We start from the raw sequence: 10,968 nt of genomic DNA, 5'->3' as shown, positions 1-10,968 counted from the left end.
ACATCATTTGGAGTTAGTCTTTTCGTTTTCTTCAGATAAATACCCAAGAGTAGGATTGCCGGATCATAGATTAGTCCTATTTTTAGTTTTCTGAGGAACTACCGTAACTGTTTTCAGTAGGGCTGCATAAATTTACATTCTAACCAATAATGCGGAAGGTTCCCTTTTCTCTACATCCTCACCCACATTTGATATTCTTGTCCTATTGATAACATACATTCTGACAAGTGTGAGATGCTCTTTCATTGTGGTTTTGATTTGCATTTCCCTGATGATTAGCGATGTCCAGCAATTTTTCATGTACCTGTTTTCCAGCTCTGTGTCTTCTTTCCTCTTTTCTGATACATGCATTTAACTATGTAAGTTTTAACCTAAGTAAGCATCTTCTCAAGTTTGTTTTGTAACATCACAATTGCCAACTGGTTGAATGTGTTTTATCATTTGCATCCAGACAGATGATGCAGAGTCAGGCGGAAATGGGAGTTGATTTACTTATGGTTTAGTCATCCTGACTCAGAGGGTGTTAGCCACCGGGGTCTCAGTTAAAAGTGAGGGGGTGGTTTACCATCATCACCACATTTGGTTAGCTCTGAGATTTAAAGCACAGTTCAGTTTTACAACTGTTTACTTTCAGGTAGGCAATTCTGGATAAAGGCTATTTTTAGTCCTAGACATGCACTGCTGGTCCTGTTTTATCCTGAGCCCCAGTAATTGCACACAGCAATTCCTCAGTGTCCTCCTAGAAATAAGTTGTTTAAAATTTTTTTTTCTTCATGCATCCCCTGAGTTTTTTAGCTACTCTCAGCAGGCACACTGGTCCTTATAACCTACTTCACATGTATCAGAATTTGAAGTCTGTTATTTTGGTGCAGGTACTGAGTATCACATGCGTCACTTAGATCTACCTCATTTGTTATGTATTTAGTTCTTCTATGTTGTTATTAATCATGTGCACTTGATCTGACATGCCCTGAGAGAGGCCATTGCAGGTCTCATACCGTGAACAGTATCTGTCATAATCCCAAGTGTTATACCTTCCTGGGAAATTGTATTCTTCTGCAATAAAATATACCCTTCTTTATCTGGTGTAATGCATTCTAATATTAATTCATTCTTTGGTGATTTTAAATTATGACTTACTCTCCCTTGCTTCCTTCTTGACTTCCTGCCTTCCTTTTTGCCTTCTTTCTATATGATACGCACTTCTCTAGAAAATCAGCCTCCCATTTCCCCTATCACCAGCACCTGTTAACCTTTATCTGATCCTCACCTCAATCCTGTGATTGGTAACAAACCAAAAGTTTTATCAATAGGGGACTATCTACACAAATGGTAGCATATCCATATCATGGAAGCCTATGTAGCTGTAAAAATAAATGATAAGAAACCTCTCTGTATGAAACAGTCTCCAAGAGGTTAAGCAGGGAAAAAATAAAAGCAAATTGCAGAACCATGTGTATCATAGCTTTTGTGTAAAACATGGAAAAATGTGATTATATTTTTATATATTCTTATATTTTCATAAAGAAATTCTATGGAGTTCCTGTCGTGGTGCAGTGGTTAACGAATCCGACTAGGAGCCATGAGGTTGTGGGTTCAATCCATGGCCTTGCTCAGTGGGTTAAGGATCTGGCATTAGTATGAGCTGTGGTGTAGGTCGCAGACGCGGCTTGGATCCTGCGTTGCTGTGGCTCTGGCATAGGCCCGTGGTGGCTACAGCTCTGATTCGACCCCTAGCCTGGGACCCTCCATATGCTTCGGGAAGCGGCCCTAGAAAAGGCAAAAAGACCAAAGAAAAAAAAGAAAGAAATTCTAGAAAAATACCAAAGAACCTCATAAAAGACTTATCTGTGGCAAGGAGGAAATGGAGTGGAATGGGGAAGAGCTGAGATGAGATTTTCAAGCTTTTCCTTTTCAGAATGTTTTAAATTTCGGAGCATCAAAATGTATTACTGCCGATTTTTAGAAAAGAAGATACTATGTGAAAAGGATGTTAAATGCTGTAGTGTGTATCTGCAAAAATATTGTTTCATGATGATTAATAAAATATCAATAATAAGTGTATGCTTTATTAAAAAAATCAGCCTCCCATGTTAACAAACAAACCCCAAAGAATTCTCCCTCATGGATTGGCGGTGGCTCTACTCTATATCATAATCATTCCAGAATGCAGCTTCCATCAAAGATATGGAATAGCTTGGAGGTAACAGAAAACATTACAGAATACTCTGTGGAAGAAATGGATATAAATGTTTTTGTCATATCAACATCTGTGAATGGTATAATTTGACACATTTTATTTTCTACAATTTTATTTTCTATAATTTTAATTATTTATGGAATCCAAATTTCTTTAAATTCTATAGTACTTCACAATTTTCAAAAGTTTCACACACATGATTTCATATAATCCCACAATGACTCTACTCTATTAATCCCCTACCCCTATATTACCCTTCCCCCCTTCCCTCTTCCCTCTGGTAACCACTAGTTTGTCCTCTATATCTGTGAGTCTACTTCTTTTTTGTTTTATTCACTGCATTGCTATATTTTTTTCTGATTCCATATATAAATGATATCATACAGTATTTGTCTTTCTCTGTCTGACTTATTTAACTCATCATAATGCCCTCCAAGTCCATCCATATTGCTAAAAATGGGAAAAAAAATTCATTCTTTTTATGGCTTAGCAGTATTTCATTATATCTATCTATCTATCTATCTATCTATATATATATCTATATATATTTATCTATATATATATATATATATACTAGAGTGTCTATGTCCATTCATCTGTTGATGGACGCAGGTTATTTTCATACCTTGGCAAATGTAAATAACCCTGCTTTGAACATTGGGGTACATGTAAAATTTCAAATTAATGGTTTTGGTTTCTTTTTCCGACATATATGTTGGAGTAGAATTGCTGGGTCCTACAATAGTTCTATTTTTGTTGTTGTTTTTTTTTTTTTTTGAGAACTATGCATACTGCTTTCCACGGTGGCTGCACCAATTTACATTCCCATTTACATCAGGGTAAGAGCATTCCCTCTTCTCCGCATACTGGCCAACTTTTTTTTTTTTTTTTTTTTTTTTTGCTTTTTAGGGCTGCACTCATGGCATATGGAGGTTCCCAGCCTAGGTGTCCAATTGGAGCCATGTCTGCAACCTATACCACAGCTCACAGCAATGCCAGATCCTTAATCCACTGAGTGAGGCCAGGAATCGAACCCTCGACCTCATGGTTCCTAGTTGGATTCGTTTCCACTGCACCATGACGGGAACTCCCCATATTGGCCAACATTTATTATTTGTATCCTTTTTGATGATAGCCATTCTGACAGGTGTGAGGTGATATCTTATTGTCATTTTGATTTGCATTTCTCTATGATTAGCAATGTTGAACATCTTCTCATGTGCCTGTTGCCCATCTACGTTTCCTCTTTGGGAAAATGTCTGTTCAGTTATTCTGCTCATTTTAGTTGTGTTGTTTACTTTTTTTTTCTTTTTCAGCCACATCTGCTGCATATGGAAGTTCCTGGGCCGGGGATAGAACTCAGGCTGCCAAAGAGTCAACATCAGCTAATTAACCCACTGCACCACAGCAGAAATGCCTGTTGTTTCTTTTTTGATGTGAAGTTGTATGAGCTGTTTACATATGTTGGGTAGTAACCCCTTATTGGTCATATCATTTGCAAATATCATTCCCATTCCGTATGTTGCCTTTTCATTTTGTTGATGGTTTCCTTTGCTGAACAAAAGTTTTGAGGTTTAATTAGGTAATATGACCTACTTTAAAAGTCTTTTCATTTGGATTACATATACCATGGACCAAAGTAAATCCCATGGACATGCTTGAATTCCACAGAGATGTACAATACTACCACTGGGGAAAGTCACTTTAGGGTGTGGTGGTGAATATTTTGTAGAATAACACAAATGGCAACACTTGGTTTGTTTGTCCTTTTAAAAATTAATCCTTTAACAGTATTGAATCCATTTACTATGGATCTGACTTGGGAATTATGTACACAGTTGAATTTTGCTATGTAATCCAAAGAGAAAAAAATGATTAATTCCTGACATTAGCGTGTTGAAGCTCCCGGCAATAATTATGGATTTGTCTATTACTCCTTTCAACTCTATCAGTTTTTGCTTCAAGTCTTTTAAGGTGTGGTTCTGGCTGCACACATTTAGAATGGTTATGACTTCTTGCTGGATTATTCCTTTTAACTTTATGTAACATGCTAACTGGGCCAAGTAATTTTATTGATCTGGAGTACCCATTCTCTGATATAGATAAAGCCATTCCTGGTCCATACAAATGTTAGTATGACATATATTTTGTCCACCAATATACTTTGAATCTGCCTGTGTAGCTGTGTTTGAAATGTGTTTCCTGTAGACAATATACTTAGATGCACAGTTCTGTCCATCTCTGTCTCTAATGGGAGTAATTAGAGAACTTATATTTAAAGCGAATTTTCCTATGTTAAGGTTTCAGTCTAGAATTTCAGGATTTTAATTATGGTTGTTCTTTCTGATTCTCATTCTTGTAATTCGTTTTTGTATTTCTCTGGCTTACTCGAATATATTTTAGAGTTCTATTTTGATTCTTTAATGTTTTTAATTTATCACATACCTTTTTTAGTGTATGTGCTAAGTATTAAAAGGTACATATGTAATCACCATCGACTGGTATTAATGTTTTATGATTTCGCATGAAGTTAGAATCTATGATTGCATTTATGTCTATTTACCTTTCTAAATTTAAAATTTGAATTATCTTAAGTATTTCCTTTATGGGCATTGAGTATCAAAACAGATGTTATCATCTCTGCTTCAAACATCAATAATGATTTAAGAAAATCCTGAGAAAAAAAGATAATTTTACTTATACCTCTTTGTACTCATTCCATTTTCCTTCTTGTCTCTCTAAAGCTGCAAGCTTGCATCACTTATCTTTTCCTTTTTGTTTGGATAGCCTACTATGCCATTCTCTGGAGGTACATCTGAAAATGAAAGATTATTATAGTTTTCCTTGTTTTGAGGATGTTTTATTTCCCCTCATTCCTGAAAGCGTCTCCATGTAGAAAGTTAGGGTTGCCAGTTGTTTTCTTCAAAAGCTCAACAACTATTGGACAGGGACACAATCTCTCCACTATAAAATGAATAAGTTCTGGGAATCGATGTGCAGGGTGCTGACTCCAGTTAATAATTATGTATTGTGTACTTGACATTTGTAAGGAGAGACAAGGTACATGTTGTCACCACACACACACAAAATGGTAATTATGTGAGGTGATGGAGATGTTAATTAAACTGATTACGGTTATCATTTCATTATGCGTATGTCTAGAAATTCATCACAGTGTACAACCTCCAAAACAAGCAGAACTTGAAAAAATGTCAGGCCACTTCCTTCTGTCCTCCATGATTCGAAAAGAAAAAGCTACTGTCCCTAGAAGTAACTGACCCTTAGAAATAACGTGTCATTGCTGTGTCTTTCATGTCTCGATTAGTGGCTTTGTCTTGAGCTTTCACTAATTAAAATATCTCGCGTCTAGGCAAGGATGCACTTGGGTTTATCCTATTTGAAGTTCACTCACTTCCCTGAATCTGTAGATTCGTGGTTGCGCAATTGTACGTTTGGATTTTTTTTCCCACCAAATTTGGAAAGATTTCAGCCACTCTTTCTTAATATATTTTTTTTTAAGCAAATGACATCTTCTATCTTACATGTTATCTGCCGTGAGAACCCCAAGATAACTGGAACTACTGCAACATGCTGACATGATGCTTTTTGAAAATCAACCTTGTATTTTAGAACAGTTTTAGAATTATAGAACTGTGGTGAAGGGTGCCAAACAGTTCCCACCCACCCCATAATCAGATTCAGTTTGGTAGGACACGCCTCTGATACTACTATTCCTTTGGAACATATTTGAGAGCCAGATCTGCATATTTCATTTTAAGAACTAGACTTCAAAATCACATGTGGGTCCTTTCCACTTCCAGCCACGGCCATGAGGAAATACCTTGTGGCAGTCCTGTTCTCTCAGAGAAAAATAACAAATCTGGAGAAAAGGAAAACACGTCTGCTTGCAGGCATCAGAGAACTTCTTCTGTGTCCCTGACCTCGGGGTAGAAGACTCTGGAGAGCAGGGAAGCTCCCTGAGGGGCATCCAAGAAGAGCCTTGTGCTGCTTCTTCCCCTCAGGCAATTTGCTGAATCCTAAAGCCCCCTGGGAGAGAGCACATCATTCTACAGGCAACCCCTCCCCACAAGAGACAGAGAAGACATTTGCTTCTAGTTAAACATCAGAGCTCCAGTGGTGAAGTGAAGGTTCTTTCGTTGCTGGATGGATTCCTTCAAGAGCAGCGAAGATGGAGGTTCCCTGGTGCTTTAGGGGTTAGGATTCAATGCATTCACTGCTTTGGAGTTGGTTTAATCCCTGCTATGGGACTGAGATCCCAGGTCAGCCTGCTGCATGCCACAGCCAAAGATAGATAGATAGATAAATAAATAGATAAATAAATAAATAATAAAAACATAAAGAAATGAGGTGATAGCAATTGTACACTGCCTTGCAACCCTCACCAAAGCAGCTCAGACATCTCAGGAGGGGAAGATGGAAAAAAGGGGAATTTTTTTTCCCCCCAGGTTCAACCTCTATGAACAGAACCTGTGCTCCCCTTCTCTCACTCCAAGTCACCCATTTCTGTCAAACACACAAGATGATTGACAGCAATAGCACCCAGCTACTCCACTACTTCTCCTTTCTCATTTCAGTCTCTGACACCTTGGCATCACCTGCTGTAAAATGAATTTTATAGCGAAGAGGCAAGCATGGAACATTCAATAGGATATTATACACTTACTATAGAAAGGAACCCTACTGACTGTTCTCTTTCCTCACTCTTCCCTTCAGCCTCCACTGTGAGCAGAAATGCTGCTCGGGAAATGCAGTGTCTCCATTGCCAGGGAGGGGCGGGCGGGGTTTCGGTATATTTAGAATAGATTGTCAGAGGAGGGAGGAGAGGTCACATGTCGACGGGTGAGTCTGCAGTATTATGAAGTCTCAATGGATGTTCTCATGAAATAGGAAAAATTGATTACGATTGAGTGATATTCCTTTAAAACATCCAAAGACTAGCTCCTGAATGGTTGCCATAGTGACAGGAAAGCCCCCTTCTTCCCAGGTGCCTCTGAACAGACTCACAGAGCAAGAACTCTTCAGTCCCCAAGTGGTGCTGAGCCAGGTGCATCTGCATAACAAGCGGACAGAGAGGGTTCACTTGGCAGGTCTCTCTCTCTTATGAGACCCAAGTCTTCAAGCATGGAGATTAAGGACAGTGGAGAAGTGGGTCACAGAATTCTGGCATTGGGTCCAATGTGGCAGGGGAGCCAAGTGGACACAATAAAGAACAGCTATTTGCCTCCGTGAGATGGAGCATGAGATGGAGCTCTGGGGCAGGAGAAGGGCTTTCTAGGAACTATCCTTGATGTTCTGGCAGGGCCTGAGCTGGGCTCTGCAGGTGCTCAGGGGACAAATGGGCATCAGGCTCCTTCCCTGTGCACAGGCGACCAGACCTGCTGGCCATGTGATCAGTGGAGCAGCACCTGTGCCTATGGTCCAGCCATTCAGCTTCACGCCTCCTGAGTCAGGCCCTGCACTCCTCTAGCAGCACATAACTGCGTTCCTGGGATTCCAGCTTTCCTGTGTGACCTGGTGTGTGCTGAATGGCTACTGTGGGGCAGGATCCGTTCTGAGCTGCTCTGGGAGCCCTAACACTGCAAGCATCCTCTACTTACAGAGGAGAGCCAGAATCAAAAGAGGCCCCCTCCATGAACTGGAATATGCCTAGCAGAGTGCGGAGCACACAGCAGATTGCTTTCCCTTGCCCTGTTCATATTTCCCATGTGCTGATTTTGGCAAGCCAGGGAGGTGGCTGTTATACCCCCTGGCAGATGGGCAGGGTAACGTGCTGTAGAGCCACGAAGCAGAACCCCACCTGCACACGCCCCCCTCCTCTCTGAGTCTCTGGTCCCTCATGCAGGACATGGAGATAATGCCAGTTACCTGGTTTCTAGGATTGTTGTGAGGCCTGAACAAGATAGCAGGTGTGAAAGTGCTTGGATGGAGTAGGCGACTCCAGGCTGAGTTACATCCCTTCTGTGCGCTTGCAGTCCTCACCCCGGACTTGTTTCTGACCCTAGCAGCTCTGCTTCTCCTTCTCGCTGGATGTGCTGCTTTCTGACCCAAGAGCCCTATGGTAGGAAAAACTGGTTTCGTTCAAAGAAGTTTTACGTTCAGTCCCCGGGTGGGACTTGGAATTCTCCAAGGCAATCCTGGCTACCCCATTTCCCTCGGCCAGGTGATGATTTTGCCAGCCTCCTCTGAAGCTAAAGATGGCTCTAGGACCCTGTCCTGCCCAATGAGTTGTGTGGGGAATGTGTTGGGGAGTTCTGTGGTGTATGCCATTTTTTAATGGGAAGGACAGAAGCAGGACAAGACGATGACGGTATGTGGAATGCAACAGAGAAGCCTGGAGCTCTTGCCGAGATGCCTGTGTGTCAACATGAGGTAGACATCCTCACATGTGGAAAACAGTGCAGCAGGAGGATGGACCTGTGGCATCCTGGAGCAGCTGAATCACAGAAGGGGAGCTTCCAGACTTCTTCTCTCCCGCCCCCCACCCCCGAAAAAAACAAACATAAAAACCCCCTAAAACTCAAGGCCCTATTTATTTTACCTTTGGTTCTAAACTTTCACCTGAAACTCATCTGAAGTTAAGTTTTACAAAGTCTAATACTGGCCCTCTGCCCAGAAATTCTGATGTCACTAGTCTATTTTGCGGCTTTGGATGTTTTAAGAAACATGCTGTTATAAGTGCTGTCAAACCTATGGATGACAAGTTAACTGCTGTAAAGAACTCCCACACGTAAATCCCACCCGACTTCGACTGTCACGACCCCTTGGTCCATCTTATTTCTTGCAAGCCTATGACTTTCCTTACTTCTCCACATTTTCTTCAGGCTAATCCCAAATATTTGACCAGTTAATCCATGCATATTGCAGAACGTAGCTCGCTACAAAAAAGAATCCTTCAAAACACGACTTTAGGGAGTTCCCGTCGTGGCCCAGCAGAATCGAATCCACCTAGGAACCATGAGGTTGCCGGCTTTGATCCCTGGCCTCGCTCAGTGGGTTAAGGATCTGGCGTTGCCCTGAGCTGTGGTGTAGGCCACAGATGCAGCTTGGATCCTAGGGATCCTGGGTTGCTGTGGCTGTGGTGTAGGTGGGCAGCTGTAGCTCTGATTGGACCCCTAGCCTGGGAACCTCCATATGCCGTGGGTGTGGCCCTAAGAAGCAAAGAAGAAAAAAAAAAAAAAAACCAACCAACAAAAAACAAACAAACAAATGAAAAGAAATGACTTTAGTGATACAATACCTGCCATCGTCATGCCTAAACCACAGTTCATAATCACTTAGGATCTCCTGTATTCTTCCACAGGCAAGGTTTCCCTTAATTTCTCATAAATCTCAAGTTTTCACTTTGTTTGCTTCAACGCCAGATCCTGTTCAGTCTTACTCAAAGCAGTTTTTCAATATGCCTGCTAATTCTGGGTGACATTCCCCCTCTCTTACTCCTTCTCTCGCTCTTGAGAAATGAGGCCTCTGTTCTACAGAGTCATCCCCATGCAGAATCCTGCTGATTTCATTTCATTGGCCTCATTTAACACACTCCTCTGTCCCAGCCTTTCCTGCAAACTGGGATTTAGATCTAGCCGTCTTGTGATTCAGTCTTCATAATTTGGCAAGACTGTCTCAGAGGCAGTGTTGCTTTAGTCCCATCAGGAGGGGCGCACTCTCCACTTTGCCCCCTTTTTGTAAAGCGAGCAGACGCTGGGGCTCAGGGCCTGGAGCGCTTGAGTCATCTGAGGCTCAACACGGAGGGATTTGCATTCTCTCTACCCTTCTTCGTTTATTAGATGGCATTTTTCTCTGAGAAGCATCTCCCCTCATCCACGATGTGGTAACCAGTGTTATCGTTGACACGCCACACACAGGACAGTTGGTTCTTCCTCATTTGCCTCGGCTTAACCAGTTTCAAAAGAGGGCATCTATTCCCTCGCATGCAGTCATGGTGACCATGAGGTCTTTGTTTCTTTCGGGCCACGAGGAACCCAATATGTAATCACAGTTGATGTGTTTAAATCCGTTTTACTTATTCTTCTTATTGGCACTTGATTTGTCCCTGTGTGACACAGCCTCATAAGCCGAGTCTGCCCACGCAGGTGCAAGGGCAAAGCAGGCGCTCAGTCGATGTGGGCTGGGAGTACGTCAACAACCTGAACAAAGTGTAGTGACATCATCCTGCTTTCCTGTTTTGTTACAACCTTATATGACTGTGCCTGTCCCTCCACCAGATGTTTGAACCCGGCTTTACCCCTTTGCTGTTTGGGGTGTCATTCACGTACTTGTTTTCCACGTACATTTGGAGACAGAAGAACGAAGACTTCCTCTCCTTCACCGGATCTTTCGGCTCTACTTGGGGAAGGAGTGACTCAGCGAGGCTCAGGGATTTGATGGTCTTTCGGCTTACAAAACTCATTGCCCCACCCCACCATTCATACTTGCTCACGCTCTTTCCTCTGTGCGCCGCGGTGCCATCATCTGCCCTTGCTCTACTCTCCGAAGGCTCGCCTGGCTCCGATTTCCTCCTTCCCTGACACTTCTATCTCCATGCTCTCATTGCCCCAGCTCTCCTATGGAAGTCGGTTATCAGGGCACCTCCAAAAATGTCTCTCCTCAGCTTCTTGCTCTCAGTGCTTTCCCCAGTCATGGTCATGCAGTTGGGGGGCCGAGTGTTCGGGCCTAGGTCACATCAAAGACCCTTTGGTGACCAGCCTCCTTCTCTCCAAACGTCAATCTTCCGGTTTCTAACCTGGGGTCCTGCG

Source organism: Sus scrofa, chromosome X (assembly GCF_054392235.1).
Source record: "Sus scrofa isolate SSC_HxYL_T2T_F1_AM1 chromosome X, Sscrofa_HxYL_maternal_Yorkshire_Landrace_v2.0, whole genome shotgun sequence".
Lineage (NCBI taxonomy): Eukaryota > Metazoa > Chordata > Mammalia > Artiodactyla > Suidae > Sus > Sus scrofa.
Note: the sequence above shows the minus strand (reverse complement) of the source record.